This window comes from Synchiropus splendidus, chromosome 4 (genome assembly GCF_027744825.2).
Source record: "Synchiropus splendidus isolate RoL2022-P1 chromosome 4, RoL_Sspl_1.0, whole genome shotgun sequence".
NCBI lineage: Eukaryota > Metazoa > Chordata > Actinopteri > Syngnathiformes > Callionymidae > Synchiropus > Synchiropus splendidus.
Window position 1 is genome coordinate 3,096,845 of NC_071337.1, and position 22,564 is coordinate 3,119,408.

Below are 22,564 nucleotides of genomic sequence, written 5' to 3' on the forward strand. Positions count from 1 at the left end.
ATCCCACAGCAACAAGGCTGAGCCAGGAATAAGCTCTGCCTTTTCAACGGTAATTTGGCGGCACAGAAAACTCAATTATCTCCTCAGTCCAGCCAAGATCAGACTTCTGAAACACATCTCAGTCCCAGGATGGCGGAGGAACCCTAGTCTCTCCGAGTCAGACAGGTGACCTGGATCAGAGGGAGCGTTGCATGTTGGATCCACGACACCAGAGCTAATGGCCAAGGTGACGTCTCACTTCAAAACTTTATTGAAACCTTATTGACTAGCAAAGTTTAGGTTTTACAGTCGGCTAAAAACTAAATGCAACACCAAATAAACGCGCTCCACTAAGTGAAGAGCGAAAGACTGGTCGCTGTAATGAAGCTGAGGCAAAGACTTGTCAGGAAATTCCCCAAACTAGAGTAAAATAACGCAAAAGAAATTGTGATACTTAACTGAATCATGATGTATGTTTGCCATGTTTCCCGGCCCTTTCTGGAGACATTTTTAAACAGATACGTTTTCTGAATTTTTTTCTTGCAAATAGCCAAAACAGCCGTGTGTCAGTGGACCCAATTTTTCTCAGTTTAAAAGGGATTTTCGACTAAGCACAACTGGCCCAGGTTCCTCTGGTGGTGAGCCTCGGGATTTTCAGTGAACGGATTGTGCTGTAAAAATGGTTGAACGCTGACCTAGATAAGCTGGTCACCTGCTGTGGAGTCGACTGAGTCGGTCCTCAGGTCAGATCCCAGCCGAGTGATGATGACGGCGACCTGCAGAAGTGCAGATCGAAGGATGAAGCTGGTGTCTAACTCAAGGCCCGGGGGCCAAATCTCGCCCGCCAAGTCATTTCATGTGGCCAAGAACTACATCGACAGGAAGGCACCTTGCTGTGGTTCACAGAGCTGCAAACGTGCAGGTGGGAAGTCCTGAATCATTCTTCCTTCTCTACGTGCGAGCGTGTGCATGTGTGTTAAAAATCCCGGCCCCTCGCGTGATGCCACTGGCTCCCTGATGCCCCTCTTTCCGGATCATCCCTGAAAGTGACTTAATAGAGACGTCGACATGACTCGCCCCCTCATGTTTCAGTCTGGATTTCTGCGGTTGTGTTCTCTCTTTCTGGTTTCTTTCCAGTATAGTTCAGGTCTCACCGCTTGACCAGGGTGCTGCAGAAGGATCTGGTGTTTGTGGGGGCTGAACCCTCCCTGGAGGCGTCAGAAACCCGCTTCATATAGGCTTGAATTCTCCTCCAGGATGAGCCCTCATGCTTCCCTCCTCTCTTCTTCTGTCTGCTCCACTCACTCTCCCTCTCTCTCTCTCTCTCTCTCTCCCTCACCCACCTCCACACTTTCTCCTGAGCAGCAGAGGCGCTTGTCTCCAGCAGCGCGTCCTCAGACACGCAGCCACGGCGCCATGGAGCGGCACCAGCGCGGCGGCGTGACAGAAGGTAAGATCCTATCGGGATAATCCTCCTGTCTGTCGCTCTGAAAACGCCGTATTACAAGATAACCCAATTAAAGCGTCGTTCAAAACCGCCTGAATTCCACCCGTCGCCGCGCGCGTCCTGCCGTGCGATTCCGAAGCCGAGCTCGAGGCTTTGGGTCGAACCTGCCGGACCCTCGCTCGGACACCTGTTATCTCACCAGATGCGAACTGTGAGGTGTGACAAGTTCCCCTCTGACGCACCGCCGGGAGGAAAGTGAAGTTGAAGCTGCTGATGTTTCTTCCCAAAATAACTCGTGTTTTCTCTCTCCCGCCGCGCGCTCCTCTCTCTGCGACTCTGCCTGTTTATTATTAGGTCGATTTCTGCCGCCACATCTCCGCCGCACAGCGGTCACCCGCCGCACAGTGGCTGAAGTCTGCGCGATATTTCATGAATCAAACTCCAGATGTCGCCGGGAAGCCGCCGGGAATCGTCTTCATCGCGCCACGCCGAAGATCTGAGCGATTGTTTTCCCTCATCGATCGCGCTTTCAATCATCCTCAAATGCTTCTCGACCTCTTCATTTCACGCTCAGGCTGTAATGAACAGCCGCTCTCGTTCAGCGGCTGCTGGTGATATGTGGGTTAATCCGCCGTGTCAGTGCGCTGCGTAAAAGCGCAAGGAGCGGGACTGGAAATGGCAGAATTGTAGGAGTGTGCGCCCCGAGGACGCGGAGAGCGGCGGCGGACCGCTGCGGTGACGCGCGCTTGAGCGCAGAAAGGCGCTGGGAGACTCGCTAGACCTCCTCCGTTCTCTCAGTCCACAGTTGGGTGCCCGTCATTTCTTGAGGCGCAATAGTTTCTGCCGGATGCAAAATGACTTCACGCTCAGGTACGATCTCGTTTTGTTTTTATCAGCGTTTATTCGGTGGAGACGCCACATGAAGATGTTGGTTATCACGTTCTGATGGGGACATTTCACTGGCTTCATGGTGCAGGGAGGCGATTCAAGAAAAGGAGTCGTGAAACCTCACCTTGTCTTGAAAACTTGAGCCACCGCAGACGCCCTGAAGCGTAAAGTTTCACTGCATTATTCCCACTTGTTTTAAATCACAAGTGTGCCACTGCTTCCCTGCGAGTATTTCAAGACTCCTGCTCCAGATCGATGGCTCGCCGTGTCCCCGAGACAAACAGCAACTGTTCACAGGTGACGGGTTAATCAGTGTGCTGGCAAACTGCGCCGCCTGATTGGTCCGGTTTGGCTTTGTTTTTTTGGAAGAGCGAGTGTGTGATCTTGTTATTATTGATTTCACTGCAGCGTTGGAATGAAGCGAGTCCCGTCTCACTTCTCCGTCCTCGCCTGAGATGCTGTTCTTCCATGTAAACGCCCTCGCCGGCGCCACATCCCCGTCATTATCCAGTCAGCCGCATCAGTCCAGTGAATATTTTTGGTCTCTTTAACACGGTTAACCGCCTTGTAATGGCCACATTTGAGTGAATTAAAGCAGGAAGTCATTGGGTTTTTCAAGCCCCTTATCGTGACGTGATTAGCCCTGTAATTCCATGGAAGTGTGCGAGCCGCTGATAAAACGTCCAGCCAAGTGAATTACCGGGTCCCTGCAAATGTTTGTGATGCACGCGCCACTTCCAGTCCCGGTGCTCGTGGAACTTCTGTGGGAACAGAAACAACGGAGCTCAAGTGAATGTGAAATACAACGTGTAAATCACACTGACACGTTTGAGGCGCGGCATACTTTAAAGGCTCTTGACAACCGTGTCAGAATGTCTAGAGAAATCACCACGTACGTCTTGGTTTGAGCGGGAGTCAGTCATCGTCTCAGAGCCGCCGAGATTGCAGCTTCAGAGAACAAAATTGATGATGAAAAGAAAACAAAAAAAAGCTGTTTTTAATTCAGGGCCGTGTGTCTGGACGCAGTGACAATTCCGACTGTGCTAAGCGCCAGCACCGGTTTTGCTCGGTGACAATGCTGTGAACACTTGTGACGGAAGAAGACGATTTCATTTCGACTGAGAATTTGAATACAATCTCTCGTCTTCTGTTGGATAGTGACCTCGAAGAGTGACAGACTCAGGTTTCTGCAGTAATTACTAAAACAGCCGACTCATTATGAGAAAGTCAAGGCGAGAGATTGGTCGAGGTGGAGGAGGACGGTGCCTCCGAAGGCAACACGTCTCTGCAGCAGCTCCAGTGTCTCTTGTATCGTGGTTGTATAGGAGAGTCAGGTGGTGATGTGAGGTTGAGCCTCGGACCGGGACTGTGTTCTACGCTCAGCAGCGTCCGTGAGCTATGGGTCACATCCAGAGAGCTCTGTCTGCTGTGGCAGACTCAGAGTAGAGCAGCAGCTCTGCCAGTATCTTGGTTGAGTCTGGTTGAGTCCTTGAGAACTGTCCACCTCTGGTAGATGGTTCACAGAACAGAGACAAACCAAAGTGAAATCATTGGTTTAGTTATTACTGAACAAATGTTTGTGTAACTTCACATTGTGTTTTAAAGTCAATGTGAGTGTCTTCTGCCGGTGTTATGCCCTGAATTATCTTGCTCTGTGTTGCTGCAAAAGTTCTGCAATGTTTGTTGAACTTTCTCTGGCGATTTTTATCCCACTGTCTGACAATGCCAAGTTGATGGATGAGGTCTGAATCCACCCTGACTGAGCAGTTATTTGGGAGCTTTTTCACTCCGTCAGACGGGCGGAGGCTCGACGAGGGCGGCCGCGTGGCTCTGCCGTCGAGATGTACATCAAGACATATTGATAAAACTCTCGGGAATTCATATTTTCCCAACGGCTTGAGCTCGGCTGCGTCCTCGTGCTCCTGATGTTGGTCTCTGATCCATCGGGGAAAAGCCAGTGTAAGCTGTTTGCTGCCCCCGGTGGTGGTTCCTGAGCCTGCAGAAAGCGGTCGCACACAGCGAGGATGATGCAAACACTTCTTCCCGTCAGCGATGGCACACTTGCTGCAGAAATGTGCTCCCGGCAGAAGCACAAATGTGGGTACGGTTCGCGCTTGCTTTTGTGGAAAGTTAAATTTAGCCGGTGGCCTGCCTCATTCTATGGACATAAGCCTCTCAGTTGTCGAGCAGCTCCACCGCGAATGTTCGGCAATCCATGTTGCTGGCACGCGCAGAAAGGAATGTGTAATTATCACGCTCTCCGCTTGCCTCATCCTCGGCTCCCAGTCACTCTCTCCTTCCGTCTCATTTATTATTCGGGAATCTTGCTGGGTTTTGCTCACCGTGGAGTCACGCTGCCTGGGCGACGTCAACGCACCAATTCAGCAGAAAACGGTGATGGCTGACGGCGGGAGCTGAACTGGTGACTCATGCTGGTCGAAACACGACATGCTGAGGTGAAAAGGAGAGTTGGAGTCACAGTGAATTAACAGTGAATTTGCTGACGCAGGGCCATGCAATGTTTGTGTTGCGATGACATGAAGCGCCTTTGTTTGTCAGCGCTGCCAGCTTCTCCACTCATAACTTAGAGTTTTAATAAAACTAGCATTGGTCAAGTTTGAGTTGAAGGTTGACACAATTTGCCTTTGCACGCCGATGTGTTTATGTTTGTCTACCGTTTAGATTTCCTTTACGTTCGTCACTCAAGGAAGCATTTGTTCCTGAACCCCCCTGCTTGGGCCTTTCATCCCAAAACAGGAATCATCGTTGACTCGGCTCATACAGCGTCACTCACCGTTGTATAAATATTATAGACAAAATTACGACATCCAGACTCCTTCAGTAGCTTCATCGATGTGTTTAGGTTTTGAATTCCCGATGGATCGTGAAGCAGACATCCATCAAAATGTCTGCCGCGACTATACTGGTCCAATTTATTTAAGCAGAGAACCATTCTCTCTGCTTGACCTTCTGGACCGACCGCTGTGTCCCTGTTAATGCACTCCATTCCGCTAAGGCAGTAAATAAATCGGCATTTAAGGCGACTGCTAACAGCAATCCTTCCATCCATCCACCAGCTCCGACTGGGGGATTCCGAAACGCTTCCAGTCCAGTGAAGAGGTCTCATCCCTCCACCTGGTCCTGGGTCGACCCCTCGGTCTCCTCCCATCTGGGGCCCTGCCTGAAACACCTCCAAAGGGAGGCCTCCAGGGGGCGTCCTCATGAAACACCTCCAAAGGGAGGCCTCCAGGGGGCGTCCTCATGAAACACCTCCAAAGGGAGGCCTCCAGGGGGCGTCCTCATGAGACACCTCCAAAGAGAGGCCTCCAGGGGGCGTCCTCAGGAGATGCCACCTCCAAAGGGAGGCCTCCAGGGGGCGTCCTCATGAGGTGCCCCCTCAACTGACTCCTCTCAAAGCAGAGAAGCAGCAGCTCTACTCCGAGTCTCTCCCGAGTGACAGACCTCCTCACCCTATCTTTAAGGGAGACGCCCATCACCAGTCCAAGAAAACTCATTTCAGCTGCTTGTATCTGGACCCTCAGCTCATGACCATAGAAGATGATCAGGACGAAGATTGTTCGGTTCTTAGAGAGCTTTGCCTTTTGGCTCAGCTCTCTCTTACGCACAACAGTGTAGCAGAGCGACTGCACTGCTTCCCCCTGCTGTGCCACCTCCCTAACCCCCCCACTCGAGGGCAAGACCTCAAGATACTTAAACTCCTCCACTTGAGGTAGGGAGTCATTCCTCACCTGGCGAGAGCAATCCACCCTTTTCTGGCTGTGAACCATGGCCTTAGACCTAAAGGTGCTGATCCTCAACCCAGCTGCTTCACGCTCTGATGCAAAACAATCCAGTGAGAGCCGATGTAATTCATTCAGTTCGCTCCGGTTCGGATCGAAGATGTGGTGTGTGGGAGGAGTCTCATCCGCCTCACGTTGGGCTTTACAGAACTATGCATGTGTCAGTGTCCTTGCTGTCATTGGCTGCTGTGACACGTTGAATTCCCCCACTGTGGGACTCATGAAGGACGTCTAATCTAAAATAATCTAATCTAATGTCAGGGTACATAGCGTCAGAGTAAATGTGTGCTGCATGAGCACCTCAGAGTCGGACAGGGCCCGCGTCAGTGCAGCCAGTGAGGGATGTGGCTCATTGTTCTGACTCTGGAAAAAGCTAACGTTCAAGTAGAGCAGGAGTTTTCAACCTGTCGTGAGTGTCGCAAGATGTCTCCAGCACAAAGTAGCGTTGACTGGGGAAGAGAGACGGAGAGACTCCGACTCGTGTGCCTCCAGAGTTCAACACTATGCAGCGGTGGGATTTAAAAGTCAATCCTGAGCCAACGCCATGCATCCGCCGCTGCTTCCTTCCCTGTCATCTGTCAAACCAAATAGTGGCGCGAGCAGCGCCCATTACAAGTGGCAGACGCGTGTACGACATGAAAGAGAGGCGTTCCACTGCGCACGCCGACGCTCCTGTGAGCTTCCCCGTCATTGAGACATCCAGATCAGACGCTGCGCTAATACAGGCAGAGAGCAGCGTGATTTGTTTTTTAGAACCGTGGGAAACCTGCTTCATGTTGAGCCCTGAGCCGGTGAGGTTAACCATGAATGCCAGGCTGATGCTGAGAGCGCTTACGACGCCTCATTGGTTTTGAAACCACTCAGGTGCAGCGCAAAGTTGTAAACACTTCAACCCCTAATTGTTGCCATCGCAGCGAGAGGGAGGCGTCACATGCCTTCGATTTATGAGTGCTGAAGACAACCAGGCTGCTGGAGCATCTACCTGCTGTGGCTCCGCCTCCCCTCCGCCAACATTGATCAGTCATGGAAAAATATGTTGTGGTGATGGGGAAAAGCGGAGCTTTATTTCTTTGGTTTTATCGACAGCTTTTTCTCTGCAGGCTTAAAGAGCCACTCGCTGGTTGCTCGCTGTTATCATAACTGGTAAAGCGATAACTTATCGCACACGATATACCGCCAAAAACACTGCATCTCACCATAAGATGGATAAACACATGGCTCACTCTCGCACGTGAGCATGAGGAGACCGTGACAGCGCTGCGCTCTCCAGCTCTGCGGCGTTTGACAGTTGTGGAGAGTGTGGAGGACTGTGGTTCACCATGGTAGTTTGAAAGTGATGTTGAATCCAGGGAACCTTTGGTCATGACACTGGTCGACTCTGAGTCTCTGGATTCCTGTTTCTTTGATGAGATGGAGTGGTCCTCATAGGTTCTCTGACGCGCTCCTCTGCCTTGGTTCACATCAACACATGCAGGTCTCCTGCTGCCAAGGTGACAACACTTGGATATTGGCAGCGGCGTCCTCTTCCACGTCCCCATTAGGCTTCACTGATGGAGGACACACTCTCACAGGCAGCGCTAATGCTAGGAGCCGCCATCAGTTAGGGACCATCAACAAATTCTAAAGCCTCAAAGTCTGAGTGACATCTTCAATAAGACCATGGAAAACAAGCATTTTAGGAGAGAGAATTGTGAGAAGGTTTTTCACCACACAAGACAAAGGACTGACAGTTTGGATCATGATCTGGAGAATAGAATCTGACTCCATGATCATTTCTTCACCTGATTTCTAATGTTTCTTCAGCAGCATCTAGGAAATGTGTCCAGACTGCTCCATAGTTCAAGTCAACTGTTCAGAGACATGAGATACAGCAGACAGACGGCTCCATTTAACCCCTAAATAAAGCTGGCAGAGCAGCCTGTCAGACACCAGCGGCTTCTACCAGAGACCTGAAACACTGAGTTTCTCATCTCTGCAGTTCACTGTTCTATTGAAACATCAACAAATCATGATGTTGGAGACAAACTCCACTGATAAGTTTCATCATAAAACAGTTTCAAGAGAGACTGTAGTGTCCAACACATGGAAGAGAATGAACATGGATTTATCCTTATTACCATTATCGCTGAAATGACAACATTGATCATGATATTTTCTTTCGTCCATATCGATGTACCCAGCTAAAGTGGGCTGTGGAAGATCACCTAGTTTTTGCAGATTTAAGGTTTTCACATTTTAGGCAAGAAATTTGGAGCCTGTGTTGAAAAGGTTTCAGAAGACGTAGCGTTGGTTCAGGTAGTCACATGGGTGACCCACCCAAGGCGACGTCTCGGTACAGTCTCAGTCAGTCAGACCCAGTGTTAAACGTCCCATTCATTTGAGCTGCAGTTATCGTCCGAAACCCAACAAATGAAGGATTTATTGGCTCACAGCAGCTCACTGCTGATTCCAGGGTCCGCTTCTCAAGGGCACGTCTGAACACCATTGACGACTGGCGTCTCACAAGAGCAAACACACATCCCCACATAAACACTCTTGTGTTATGGAACATGAAGTTAGTAAATGAAGCTTTAAATGAAGTTACTATGAAACGGTGTTTTGAGAGTGTAACACATTATTCATCCGGCTCACACCGTAAACACGGACGCGTCTGATTCATCGCAGTCTGAGAAACATTTAAACACACCGGGCACTCGGCAGAGCCAGAGGTCTTCTCCTCCTCCCAGCTCATCCTGCAATCATGTCCGCCACGTTCTCTGCCCCTAATTGCCCTCCGCAGCAGAAGCGGATAATTGTCAAGCTCCGGCTCGGCCTTTATCATTGGCTCCATCTCACATTCAATGTTCTCGTCCGCTCTCATTGGACGGGCAGGAAGGAGTCGGTGTAATTGCCAGAAGGCCTCGGAAGATTGTCAGACAGAGAGGGGCTCCGGCGTGTCTCCTTCACGCTCCTGACATCCACGCTGGAGATAGTGGCGGCCCTTCAGCCGTTAACTCAGTTGGCCGCTGATACATATGAGGAGTTGGATGGTCTCGTGGTCTGTGCTTGCTGTTGAGTTTCACGGGATAGATGGACTCAAATTTGTAGATTCTCCATAGTTCAGGGGTGACCAACCAGTCCGAGGCTCAGAGAACCGTAGTTTGACTGTGTTGCTGAACAGAGCCACATGCTACAAACACGTCAGGCGTTGAGGCTTCACCTGAGCAGCTGCTCACCTGACTCAGTATAGCAGTTAAAGCTCATCCCTGTGTGTCACCAGGTTGCTGGTTCACGTCCGGCGTACGTCTCATGTGCATGTCTTTTTCAAATCCGTCCATTTGACCCTGATCCTCCTGGAAATATCAAGCGCCGTAGATAGAAATGTGGGCGCCATTGACTTGACTCCTCTATGTTGGGACGTGGCTCCTGCCACCAATAACGTGGCCCCGGTCTGTGTGTGTGTGAGCCACGCTGCAGACTGGAGCGTCTCCTCTTCACGGACTTCACCACCATCAACAGTGAGTCACAGGTGAAACACATGCCAGACCTTTAGTTGAGGGAAGGACAGAGTCAGACGTGGAACTGAGTCATGTCAGTGGTGTTGATGGTGGATCTGATGAGGCTCCAGGTCTGAGGACCCACACTCACATCGCCATTGAACCTGCAGAACCTCAAAGTCTTTGAACAATATTATATTATAATAATATAATAGCTCTTACTTTTTCCTCTTATTTCCTATATGAACCATCATCTCAACAGCAACTTCACCGAAACCACGGTAACGGCTCGATGAAACCACAAGTCCTTTGACGAGCGATTTCAATGTCAGATACTTACAGTAAATCAAAGGCTACTACTACTACTTTGGATGACGGTTAGAGCCCAGGGGGGCAACTTCTACCACACGGAGGATAAGGGAATACAACTGTAAATCTGTATTCACAGAAAAGTCACTAGTCGAAGAGCAAGGGCAGAGCAACTCCTCGAAAATGGGCCAAAACCGAGCTTCTATCTGCCGTAAAACCGCTGCGTCAGTTGGTTCAGTTCCCACCTCCTGTGTAGTTCTCTCTCCGCCAGAGTTTCCTGCTGCTTTCACCAGGTCCATCTTGGCATCAGAGTTCAGAAACACGCTGAGAGAGAGGGGGAGTGGTGGACTCAACCAAATAGGTAGAAGGTTCTGTTTGTTTCCATTTGCCTCATCACAAGTGTTGCTCAGAAAGGTTCAAGTGATGAAGTGATGAAAACTCTGACAAGCAAGTGGGACGTGACACCTTGGCATGAGAGAGGATCCAAATGGATGCTAGGAGAGTCAAATTGCAAAATGCTGAGTCAGCCAAAGTAAGTCGCCAACATTAATAACGGAGGGAGAGAGAGAAGAAAAGAGAGGCAGAACCTTGAAAATCGACAGCACTCCTTCTTGTGTCCGTTTTTATGCGCACGTCAATGAGCAGCTGGCAGGTGGCGTCTTGGAGGAGCACTCACAGAGGTGTTGTTCACACTCCGACTGACAAGAGGAGACACGATGGTCAGCTGTTCCCAACACGACTAATGTGATCCAGAGGATGAATCGCCTCCTTCTGCGACGGCCAGATGATCATTTCTGGCCTCAGTAAGACTCGATCCATCAAAGTTTCTCACAGGTTTGTCTGCTGGTTTCACGTCAGCTCTCCTCTGTGGGTGCAAGTGCTGGTGGTGGTTGTGGCTTCTGGGTTACTGGGTTTTGAGTTCTGTGATGTCCTTCAGTTGTTCAAGGCTGACGGCTAAAAACCATGTCACGCCGAAGAAACTTAAATAACTCAATCCATGTTCATTCTCTTCCATGTGTTGGACACTACAGTTTCTTGAAACTGTTTCATGATGAAACTTATGAGTGGAGTTTGTCTCCAGCATCATGATTTGTTGATGTTTCAATAGAACAGTGAACCAAGTGCAGAGATGAGAAACTCAATGTTTCATGTCTCTGGTAGAAGCCGCTGGTGTCTGACAGGCTGCTCTGCCAGCTTTATTTAAGGGTTAAATGGAGCCGTCTGTCTGCTGTATCTCATGTCTCTGAACAGTTGACTTGAACTATGGAGCAGTCTGGACACATTTCCTAGATGCTACTGAAGACACATTAGAAATCAGGTGAAGAAATGATCATGGAGTCAGATTCTATTCTCCAGATCATGACACAAACTGTCAGTCCTTTGTCTTGTGTGATGAAAAACCTTCTCACAATTCTCTCTCCTAAAATGCTTGTTTTCCATGGCCTCATTGAAGATGTCACTCAGACTTTGAGGCTTTAGAATTTGTTGATGGTCCCTAACTGATGGCGGCTCCTAGCATTAGCGCTGCCTGTGAGAGTGTGTCCTCCATCAGTGAAGCCTAATGGGGACGCGGAAGAGGACGCCGCCGCCGCCAATATCCAAGTGTTGTCACCTTGGCAGCAGGAGAGCTGCATGTGTTGATGTGAACCAAGGCAGAGGAGCGCCTCAGAGAACCTATGAGGACCACTCCATCTCATCAAAGAAACAGGGATCCAGAGACTCCGAGTCGACCAGTGTCATGATCAAAGGTTCCCTGGATTCAACATCACTTTCAAACTACCATGGTGAACCACAGTCCACCACACAACTGTCACACGCCGGTGTCGGCTGTCACAGGCCACGGAGCTGGAGAGCGTGGCGCTGTCACGGTCTCCTCATGTTCACAGTGGGGAAATTCAACAACGCACTATGAAAGTACAGTCAGCTCCCAGCTACCGACCTAAGAAATGAACCCAGTGAGTTGGGCTGCACTCTACAGTGAGTTTTCCTGACACTGTACATTTGACTTGATCAGACTTGTTTTCCTCTGCGTGGGAGCACACCTTGATAAACATCACTGGTGCAGCATTGATGCATTTATGGGATGGATTCAGCAGAATGACAGACCTTGTGCACTCGACACTGAACCCTGCCTCAGTTGAACAGCCTCTTTTGTTCCACCAGCGTCTCCTGCGCCGGTCGAGAGACGCTGTTAAAAGATCCCTCAAGAGAAAACCTTGGTGGCCACTTATATCTTCCACAGCTTCGGCGGCATTTCTCTGCTGAAAGTTTGTGTTGCGCTCGCAACATTGCCAGTCAAATAAAAGCCGCAGCCGGGCTCACTGATTGATCCGCTGCCCACCGCGGCAGGACTGGCGCTGACCCGATGCTACAAATCAAACACAAGAATAAACAGAGCTGCGGGAAGAATTGAATTTCCAGCTGTAATTACAAAGTGTCCAGCGAGTATTTCCCTCATATTCCAGCCACGCTCATTGTCTCTGTTGCAGAACTGGGTTTACGCTTGCACACATGCAAAAGAGGTGTTTATGAGCTCAGCTTCTGCTCCGTTTGTCCTGTTCCTTTTAAAGCCCGAAAGCTTTTCTTAGACACGGTCAGCCAGGGTAATTTATTGACTCTGTCCACACTGTCTGTTTGAGTGTAAACATCGGACAAAGCCCAGATAATCGTCGTAACTTCTGCATTATTCCACAGTGTTTTGCAGATTTCATTTAGAGATTGCGTTCCGTTCTTTGCGTCGGAAGAGGCGATGTGCAGGAAGCAGAGTCACGAAAGGATAAACACAGCCGGTTTATGTGTGAGACAAGGCGACAACCTTCATCTGCTGGGAGAGTGTTTTCAGGCATCATCGGGGAGGGAAGGTGCTCAGCTATGGTCGGGTGGAAATCAAAACTCAAGTGCTTCCGTTCGGTTGTATTTATGAAGCACATTTTACATAACAATGTTGAGCAAAACTAGTGGTGGAACTTTAGAGAGTTAATTACGGTGAATGAATTACAACAAAAAAACGTGTTCAAATATTTAAGCCTGTAACTGGTCCCACTGATGCAGCAGACATGTGGCAGCTAGGATGAGAACAACAACAACAAACATGGAGGAATCCTCCCTGAACCAAAGCTAACAAAAGCATCTGTTTGCTTTGGTTCAGGGAGGTTTTTCACTACACAATGACCAGGGTTTACACCACTCTGAATGGACTTGGAATTCTGATACAAATATTTTCAAGACATGAAAAGAGGTTTAGTTGAAATAAAGTGATATAAAAACTTGAATCTAGCCACCATGGTGATTTATTGTGCTGTTGTCACAAAATAAACATTTTATTGTTTACATGTATGTTTAGGTCCATCATTTGATTCAGTAATACACCAAAAATAGTGCTGCATTCTGTGTGTGTGAGTTCATGGTCTGTGGTCACTTTGTTGGACACTGTAGTGAACTGAATATGTGGAGCTGTGTATAACCGATTCAGGTTTTTCTGGGTTGGAGGTGGGGAGAGCGCCGTGGTGTCCTGCTCGGAAAAGTTCTGTGTTTCTGCGGGTGATTCCTTTTCGAACCTCAGTGGACGCCGGTTGATTCAGCTGAGCGTGTCAGAGTCCGCGGCCCGTCGGAGACGCTGTTATTTGACTTGACAGGAACAGCACTGCCGACAGAGTCCAGAGACTACTCTGTGTCAGTGGAACACAAACAGAATGTGGGATGGATTCGCCTCACCAGACGATATGTTCACACGGTCTGAGAGTCTCTTGGACAGCCATCTAACAAACACATCAGTCATGCTGGAGGAAACTATGTCTGACAAGGAAAGGAAAACTTAATGGGAGGAGCAGGCTTTTAGTTTGGGGGAGGGGGCGTCGGGGCATCGTGAGGTCGCCCTGAACTGCCAAACATGACAAAATGGACGCCCTAAACGTCCCATCATCAGTGCCTGTATAACACCCCACTCTTAGTGTCATCTCACTGGTCTCCATGAAAAGAGTGCCAGGTAATTTCACCAAATATGATCAAAATTCGCAGATTCTCGACCCCTTTGCAGCCGTAGCTTGTCCGCCATGTTTGTTTACCGGCGTAATCTGGTGAGTCGCCACACTCGCGGCATAGAAGCGCTGTGATTGGTGGATGTCTGGCGACAGGAGGAAACACTTTAAACAACTGTTTACCAAACTAACTCATAGCTTTTTAGTCGGAGGAGTATTTTGGTGTTTTGTTTTGGGACGAAGCTCCTCCCCCTGCTCCCCAGTGCCGTGCAGAGAACTGCGCTAGGGAGAGCAGGATCACACAGCGCTTGGCGAACGCAAGCAAAAGAGCTTCACAAGGAGCAAAATTCAGGTGGTTGTATTTGGCAAGCTGTGAACGTTTAGAAAACCATCACAGACAATTAGCTTCAAATCATTATCAAAACATTTATTATTTTTTTTAATGAATCAGGGTCAGCCGAGTCAAACAGCTGCTCAGGAGACTCCTGCATCTGAAGGTGTTACTGTGGCAACAGCTACAGACGTCATCTCTATCTGCCATTATTTGACTCTGCTGTTTGTTTTTATGAAGCATTTTTTGTACAAATAGATGTTTACAGCTTGTTTTTGGACAAAGCAAGTTGTTAAGACAGATGTTGTGTCAGGAGGGGAACGGGCTGGGGGCGGGGTTATGGGCTGGGGGTGGGGCTTTGGACGCCCTGTTTCAAAATCCAAGCTAAAAGCCTGGTCTGAAGTTCAGAGATAAGGCTTTATTGTGACCACCATTGGTTTCAGTCATGAGCCCATGTCCCTCTATCCTTCACTTGACCTTTCTTTTTTTGACGTTCACTGAAGTGGAGGCGTCCAGTCATTCATTTTCATTGACATTTATTCCTATTCATCCAGAGTTGGTACAAGAGGAAAGTGTTGGAGACACTTCACCTGTTTCAGAGCAGGGTTGTGCGTTTAGAGGTGTGAGCTCATGATGCCATCTGATACGACCCAGGACTGAGGACAGCGTCTTGATGTTGCGAACTCTGCTGGAGGCCAACAGAAACCGAACACACAAATCATCTGAGTCATAAATAAGACGTCTTCAGCTGCTACATGACGATAGATCAATGTGACTGTGACTGTTGTAGGCAGTCGTCGGTCCTCACTGAAACATTTGCCACTGGGACAAAAAGTCATTTCAAGGGTCATTTAAAACTTGTACGTTGTGACTGTTGTTACTTGGGTGTCGACTGCGTGGAGTAGAAGAAGCTGGGTGACTCTAATGTTTACTGTTGCGAGCCTGTTTATGGAGGCAGCTTGGCAGTGGGTTGTCGGTGCGATTCCTTCCCGCTCCATGCCTCCAGTTTTCGTCATTCTTGGAGGCCCCGGGTGATATATGTCCATCCAGCAGGTGGACAGTTGAGAGATATCACAGCTGGGCGACTGGGTCCGTTGCATTCATGTGCATTTTCTCAACTGTGAGTCAATATTTTCCAGGAGCCGCCCGCAGTAATCACAGCTGTGTCGGTGTTTGACGAGCCGTTTATTGGCAGCGACTCCTTCTCTAATGAGTCTCAAAATGAGTGCTTTTTTTTAAACATTGGGAGGCTGACGGGAGACAGATGGGCAGCAAACCATGACAGACTCTATCAGAGCACAAGATGAGTGGAGTATTGACCCACTTAAGTTCAGCGGTGTCCATGAGCAAGAAATCCATGGTTCAGGAGAGAAGAAGACGTGTTTGTCCAGCGGATCCTCAACAGGCTTCAAATTCCAAAAATAAGGCCTCAAAATGACTCCAAAAATAAGGCCTTAAAAATAGTGAAAATACAAATGTGAAACAAGTTTTTTTTATGTTAGTGTAAATTTCACAATTTTTGATAACATTTATTTATGTATTAAAATAATTAACGGATTCAGAAAACTGATTCTTCGACCATTTCAGAGGACAAAAATATCCATATCCATCCATAACAGCTTCTGAGAGGCACTTCAAGATCATTTCCTGCAAAAGCATCATTGTTAATATTCTCTCTACAAAGAATCTATCTTCAACCCAGACTCACTGAAAAACGTGCAATAACAAAATGTGATCAGAATCAGACTCAGAATCAGAATTTATTGTCAATTTATTGTCAACTAGGAAAGTGCTTGAAATAAAGTGCTGTTAATGAATAAATAAACAGTAATAAATCAAATCCCACAATTTAGAGCAAAAATAGAACGGATGCCCGCCATGTTTTGTGTTCTGACAGGAGAGAAACCTGTAGAGAAACAGACCTGGCGGACGGTTTTTGAGGAGTTTCTGTCAAACGGCTACCTTTTGCCAAGTGGACAAATGTCATTATTGCACATTTTCCAGTGAGACTGGGTTGGCAAGTTCATGTAATAACCGTCTAATTAGGTTTTATTGTTATTGTGAACACTGTGCAATGAGGCAAGTATTTGAGAGGAATATCATTTCTATACGGTGGTATCAGAAGTGAGTGCTGAACCGATGGCAGGTCACACAGTGCCCTTGGATTTGCTAAAAGGTTGCTGACTCCTGGTCCAGTGAGTCTGATAGCATCAAAGAACCAAACTCAAGTTCGAGTCCTGGCTTTCACTTGGTCCCCACATTAGAAAGACATTCTGGATTCCATCAGTTGGAATGATATCTGAATGATATCTAACCCAGACTCAAAGACTATATTAGCAAACAAACTTCATCGACGGAGCCTTTGTAATGTGGTCAGACACGTTTCTCTTCCTCACGGCTAAAAACACAACAGCTAGCTGCGGTTAGCAGGGTTTGTCTGGGCAACACATCTGTTGTTTAAACAGCTGATTTTGTGATGCAGCCGAGCGTAGCGGAACCCAAATGCTTCGATGTGAGACTAACTCGCAGGGACAGCAAGATAGAGGAGCAAGTAAAGGTTTCATTTGGCACTCGTACAATGAAAATTAGCTACATTTATTGACTGTTTTTTCTTCATACTGAGGTGTAAAACCTTTCCTGTCTCCACACTGGACCGTGGTAGAGTGTCACAGGGGAGGTGCTGGAGCGCTCACTCCAGGGTTTGATGTCCTGTTGTGGGCTGGAGCTGGGACAGGGATGAGGCCAGTCTGGGACAGAGCGTGACTTGGTTTATGACTTGGTCACAGCCAAACTGCACAGAAGCGCACATTCAGAGCTGGACACGCACCGGGCACCTCTTCACTTCTGGAGAGACCTCACTCACTCGGCAACCCCTCCCACATGCAGCGGCCACACACATAGAGGAACAGCCACCTGCAGCAGACACTCCACATTCACTCCTACAAAAGACTGTTTTAAGTCTTGGAACACATTAGCTCTTTTTCCATTCATTGTAATGGTGAAAATCGATTCAGATTTCAAACAAATTGCTTCTCGAACGGCCGTCTGGAGGTACCACTGTAATGAAAATGAATATCGAAAAGAGTCGAAACCGAAAGTGCCACAGAGATCGACAAATGTAAATCTGAAGATAGAAACACAACACTGACACTTTGCTTTCGCTCAGCCGTTTTGTCGGGTGGTACAGGGAAAAACACAACACTGTTGATGTTGAGCAAAAGTTTGCCTTCAAATGTGACTTTGGTTGGCTGTTGGGCTGCTGGGGTTTCATTTGTAGTATATCACAAGAAGAGACTGGTGAAAATAAGAAGGATATGACCTTGCTATTCAGTTGGAAACTAAGCGCCTGGCGTTCAGCACTTTTCGCTAGTTTTATCTGCGCATTGAACCCGGCCGTTTCAGCGAGCGCCATGAGATGAAATAGTATGAATCTTGTATCAGCGTGTGATCTTAAAACGGCACTTTTGAAAGGCTGCTCGGGACGTAATGACGGCCTCGGCCAGAAACCTTTGTTCAGAAGAGGAAACCAATTCTAACGCAATTATATCGTCCTTGAGATCCTTTAACTTCTGTAAATGCCAGAGGAAAATGTCATCTGTGGAACTGCATATGTACACTCAACCATCTGAGACGACTTGTGAAACAGACTCGCGCTGAGTGTCCACGCTTCTAATGTGTGGGGGGGGGCAAGTGTCTGCTCTTCATTTGACTGGTTTCAACTGGCTGCTCTGGACTGAATGAACCTGGTGGAAAGCATTTTCCTTTCAGTTTCACCAAGTCAAGCCGTGATTCCTTTCCTGTTTCTTTCTTTTAGATTTGGAGGGAAACAGTGGCCTCCGTCTGAGTGAAATCTCTCCGGGACCTTGAAGCGTTTTACCAACACAAGCGTCATTTAGCTCTGAGTGACTCGGTCGTGACGTAGCCTGAAGCAAACCAGGACTGTGATGGGTATTGTTTTTTTTCGGCTGTTCGCGGTGAAACAGAGGTGAACATGAGCATTGAGTCCATGGTTCTGGAGAGAAGATATACGTCTGTTTTCCGGCGTTTGCGTTTCTTTAAATGTGAACACATAAGTAAGTTGAAGTAGTTGGATTCTTCTAACCGAGACCAAGACATTGTCAAGACTAGGAAGTATCGAGACAGAGACAAGAGCAAGATATTTGGAGGTAGAGACCAAGACAGGATCAAAATATCAGGAGGTAGAGACCAAGACAGGATCAAAATATCAGGAGGTAGAGACCGAGATATTTGGAGGTGGAGACCGAGAGAAGACCGAGATATTTTTTGGAGGTGGACACCAAGAGAAGCCCGAGATATTTGGAGGTAGAGACCAAGAGACGATCAAAATGTCAGGAGGTAGAGACCGAGATATTTGGAGGTGGAGACCGAGAGAAGACTGAGATATTTGGAGGTGGAGACTGAGATATTTGGAGGTAGATACTGGGAGAACGAGATATTCGGAGGTGGAGACTGAGAGAAGAGCGAGATATTTTTTGGAGGTGGAGACCAAGAGAAGACTGAGATATTTGGAGGTGGAGACCAAGACATTTTGAGGTAGAGACAGAGACAAGACCGAGATATTTGGAGGTGGAGACCAGGACAAGACCAAGATATTTGGAGGTGGAGAGTGAGAAAAGCCCAAGACAGTATATATAAAGAGTCAAACTGATCTGTGAATGAGTCGCTGTGGATGCAGGTTTTTGTTGCTGTGATTCTTTTCCTTTTTCTTTCTTTTAGATTTGGAGTGAACTCAATGAAACAGTGGCCTCCGTCTGAGTGAAATCTCTCCAGGACCTTGAAGCGTCATTTAGCTCTGAGTGACTCGGTCGTGACGTAGCCTCAAACAAACCAGGAGGAAACCTCATGGCCGTCTGTGACTGGGGGGCAGTTTGTGTAAGAGCGAAGGTGTCCCTGGTCACACTGCTCTTGGGACTAGCCTACGATCAGGCTTGACTTCATCCTCCCGCCGTCTGCGTCTGAACCAGAGCTTCTTCCTCTCAGCCGACTCCCCTGGCTGGCTGTGTGTTTTAATTGCTCTGGGTCATTAGGCAGCCCGGTTCGGCGGCGGCTCTAATCTCTCGCGCCTCCTCGGAACATTTGTTCCTGGTGAGAGAGAGATGGCATCATACAAGTTAAATGATAATAATGATTTTACTGCCACAACAGATTCATTAGGTCCAGCTTCCTGTCAGGTATCACGTTGCTGGACTGAATCCAAAGGGAACTAAATCCCCATCCGTCCTTTCACAGTTAATTGCAAATCAGAGTGTCACTTTTCATGGCGCTGCTACAGTCCCTGGAGAGCAGCTCCTCCAATTATCTGTTGGCAGGTGATTTATTTGGTCACTTCTTTTCTCCATCCGCTCTCGTGCTTTCATTCTTCAACTGCAGTCTTTTCAGCGCCTCTCGTTCCGCCGCTCTTTTGTTTTCTCTCCGTCGTGCGTTCACGGGCTTCAGTGATGGTGTGGTCCTTATGATGGAGATCAATAGTGAAGCAGGTGCACCAGCAAAAGCCCTTGTGATGTTGAGTCAACATCCGATTCTGAGGCCCAGACAAAGCAGGACGACGGCGCCTAGTTGACCTCGGCCGGGGCCAATAAGCAGAGTTGGCAGCTCTGTTATGGGTTCACTAGCGGGAAATGTATGTGAACCAGGAGGAATCCTCACAGCCGTCTGTGACTGGGTTTTTTTTTTTTTCAGTTTACAGTGTAGCTCTTAAGTTCAGCGGTGCACATGAGCATTAAATCCATGGTTCAGGAGAGAAGATGTGTTTGTCCAGGTTCCAGCAGATCCTTGAACGGCATTACATTCCTGAATCCAAAAACAAGGCTTTAACAGGCATTTAAATGTCTTAAATCATAATTTCTAAATTTCTCATTTCTCAAAATAAAGTGAAGAAAAGTACCTTTTTTTCTACCACTTTCAAATTTCACAATGTTTGGTAGCATTTTTATTCATGTGTTAAAATAATTTACAGTTCAAACAACATCATGTGATGGATATAGCTATAGATACTATAGATATAGTAACAAACAGTATAACAGTATATTGGTTGGATTCTTCTAGTGTTGTAGTTAAGATCCTACCAACCGAGACCTCGATATTATGGAGACCGAGACAAGACAGAGAAATTTGACAGAGATATTTGGAGGTAGAGTCCCAGATGAGACCAAGATATTTGGAGGTCAAGACCAAGACAAGACAGAGATATTTGGAGGTAGAGACTGAGACAAGAATGAGACATTAGGAGGTAGAGACCAAGACAAGACAGAGATATTTGGAGGTAGAGACCGAGACAAGACTGAGACATTAAGAGGTAGTGACCGAGACAAGACGGAGATATTTGGAGGTGGAGACTGAGACAAGACTGAGATATTTTGAGGTAGAGACTGAGACAAGACAGAGATATTTAAAGGTAGAGGACGAGACAGAGATATTTGGAAGTGGAGACCAAGACAAGACAGATATATTTGGATGTAGAGACCGAGACAAGACCAAGACATTTGGAGGTCGAGACCAAGACAAGACCAAGATATTTGGATGTAGAGACCGAGACAGGACCAAGATATTTGGAGGTCGAGACCAAGACAAGACAGAGATATGTGGAGGTAGAGACCGAGACAAGAATGAGACATTAGGAGGTAGAGACCAAGACAAGACAGAGATATTTGGAGGTGGAGACTGAGACAAGACTGAGATATTTTGAGGTAGAGACTGAGACAAGACAGAGATATTTAAAGGTAGAGGACGAGACAGAGATATTTGGAAGTGGAGACCAAGACAAGACAGATATATTTGGATGTAGAGAATGAGACAAGACCAAGACATTTGGAGGTCGAGACCAAGACAAGACCAAGATATTTGGATGTAGAGACCGAGACAAGACAGAGATATGTGGAGGTAGAGACCGAGACAAGACAGATATATTTGGAGGTAGAGACCAAGACAAGACAGAGATATGTGGAGGTAGAGACCGACACAATGTATGTGAAGTCTTGTGCGATTGATCAAACTCGTGTTAATGTGCGTAACACCGTGACCCCCCCCTCCCTCCCCGATGTATGAGCTCTTCCATCTGGCTGTCAAGCACATTGACGTGCTGTCTGAGCGGCTCTGCCCAACATCCCGACCTGCCTTAACCTCTGTGGTGGACTCTGACAGGCGGAGATGCGCTCCTCTCGCAGAGGTGTGCACCCCGGACCGCGCGCTTCCGTATGTACATGTCAGAATTTCTGTGGCGCCGTCCGTGATTGACGAACCAGAGCAGACCAGAGGTGTTTTCCTCCATCTGAAGGCCTTGCATATGCCTGTCACACTCGGCCTGCCAGGGGCCGGGAGCGCAGTGGAGCGTGGCTTTCTTTCATCGCCAAGATGGTTCCTGTCTGTTCTGCTGCTGCAGATTGATGTGCGGTTAATGATCTATTTAGACCGTGCTATTACGTCGCCCCTGTCAACCACTGAACGCCCTTCTTCAATACCGTATTTCAGCGCTGGAGTGCGCCTCATTTTGACTCTCCATTCCATTCCAAACCAGCTGTATTTGAAAGAGTCTGCCCAAAATAGACCAATCCCGGGCTGAAGACTGCCGCAGATGGCGTCTCCACAATATCAACCCGCAACCATTTCATCTGGTTTGAAGGGGGATTTTGGATTCCAGCTTCCAACCGCTGAACTTGGAAACCTTTTTACAATTAGCAGCAAAAGCCTTGAGAATGGATCTGCTTGAATGACCACATTTGATCCCACGAGCTCATTCCATAGACAGATGGTTTGGGAGAAACATCCTCCGAGTCAGGCAGGGGTGAGACATATTAGCGCTAACTGCTTTAACCATTTAGCTGCCTGATCCAACCGCTGGAAACACAGGCAACCTTGGCGCGTTCATTTTCATTTGGAAGGACAACCAAGTATTTATTCCCTGACAGAGGAGTCTAATACGTACGCAGAATTTCTGGGTCTGCAGCTACACCCGACTTAGCCTTAGCAATAGTCCGGTAGAGCGACCAAAACTATCTGAAAACCTGACCCTTTTGTAGACACCGGTTGTATAACCATTGTCCTCTTCTCACATATCCGTCTTTTTGGTGTCCGAAAACCGGTCCAAACTGGCGTTATGGTTGCTGAGTCAGTTCTTTATCTCCTTTGGATGGTCCTTGTCTCATGCCTCCTCGTGAGTTGTGGCATCCTCTTCACTGAGATCCGAGATTGTCTTCACAATCTCAAGGTCGGACTTGCTTCTTTCCCTCCTCCGTCTGTAAGAGTGAAGCGAAAGCCATGTTACAGTAAGGAAATACACTGTCAACAGGTGTTATTGTTCAGCCGTGTGTCAGGCATCGTGTGTTCAGGGGAGCTGTGTG

At 47.9% G+C, this 22,564-nt stretch overlaps 1 protein-coding gene across 2 annotated transcripts in view; it reads left to right on the forward strand.

The window, feature by feature from the left end:
* Positions 1-1,305: 1,305 nt before the first annotated feature.
* Positions 1,306-22,564, forward strand: part of chrm2a (cholinergic receptor, muscarinic 2a) — a 103,325-nt gene continuing 82,066 nt past the window's right edge. Inside the window, exon 1 of one of the 2 annotated variants that reach the window (XM_053861946.1) lies at positions 1,306-1,429. The gene's annotated coding sequence lies outside the window, so the exon portion shown is untranslated. Of the gene's footprint in view, positions 1,430-1,708; positions 2,297-22,564 lie in introns of those variants that run through there. The other variant, XM_053861947.1, reaches the window with a different exon arrangement.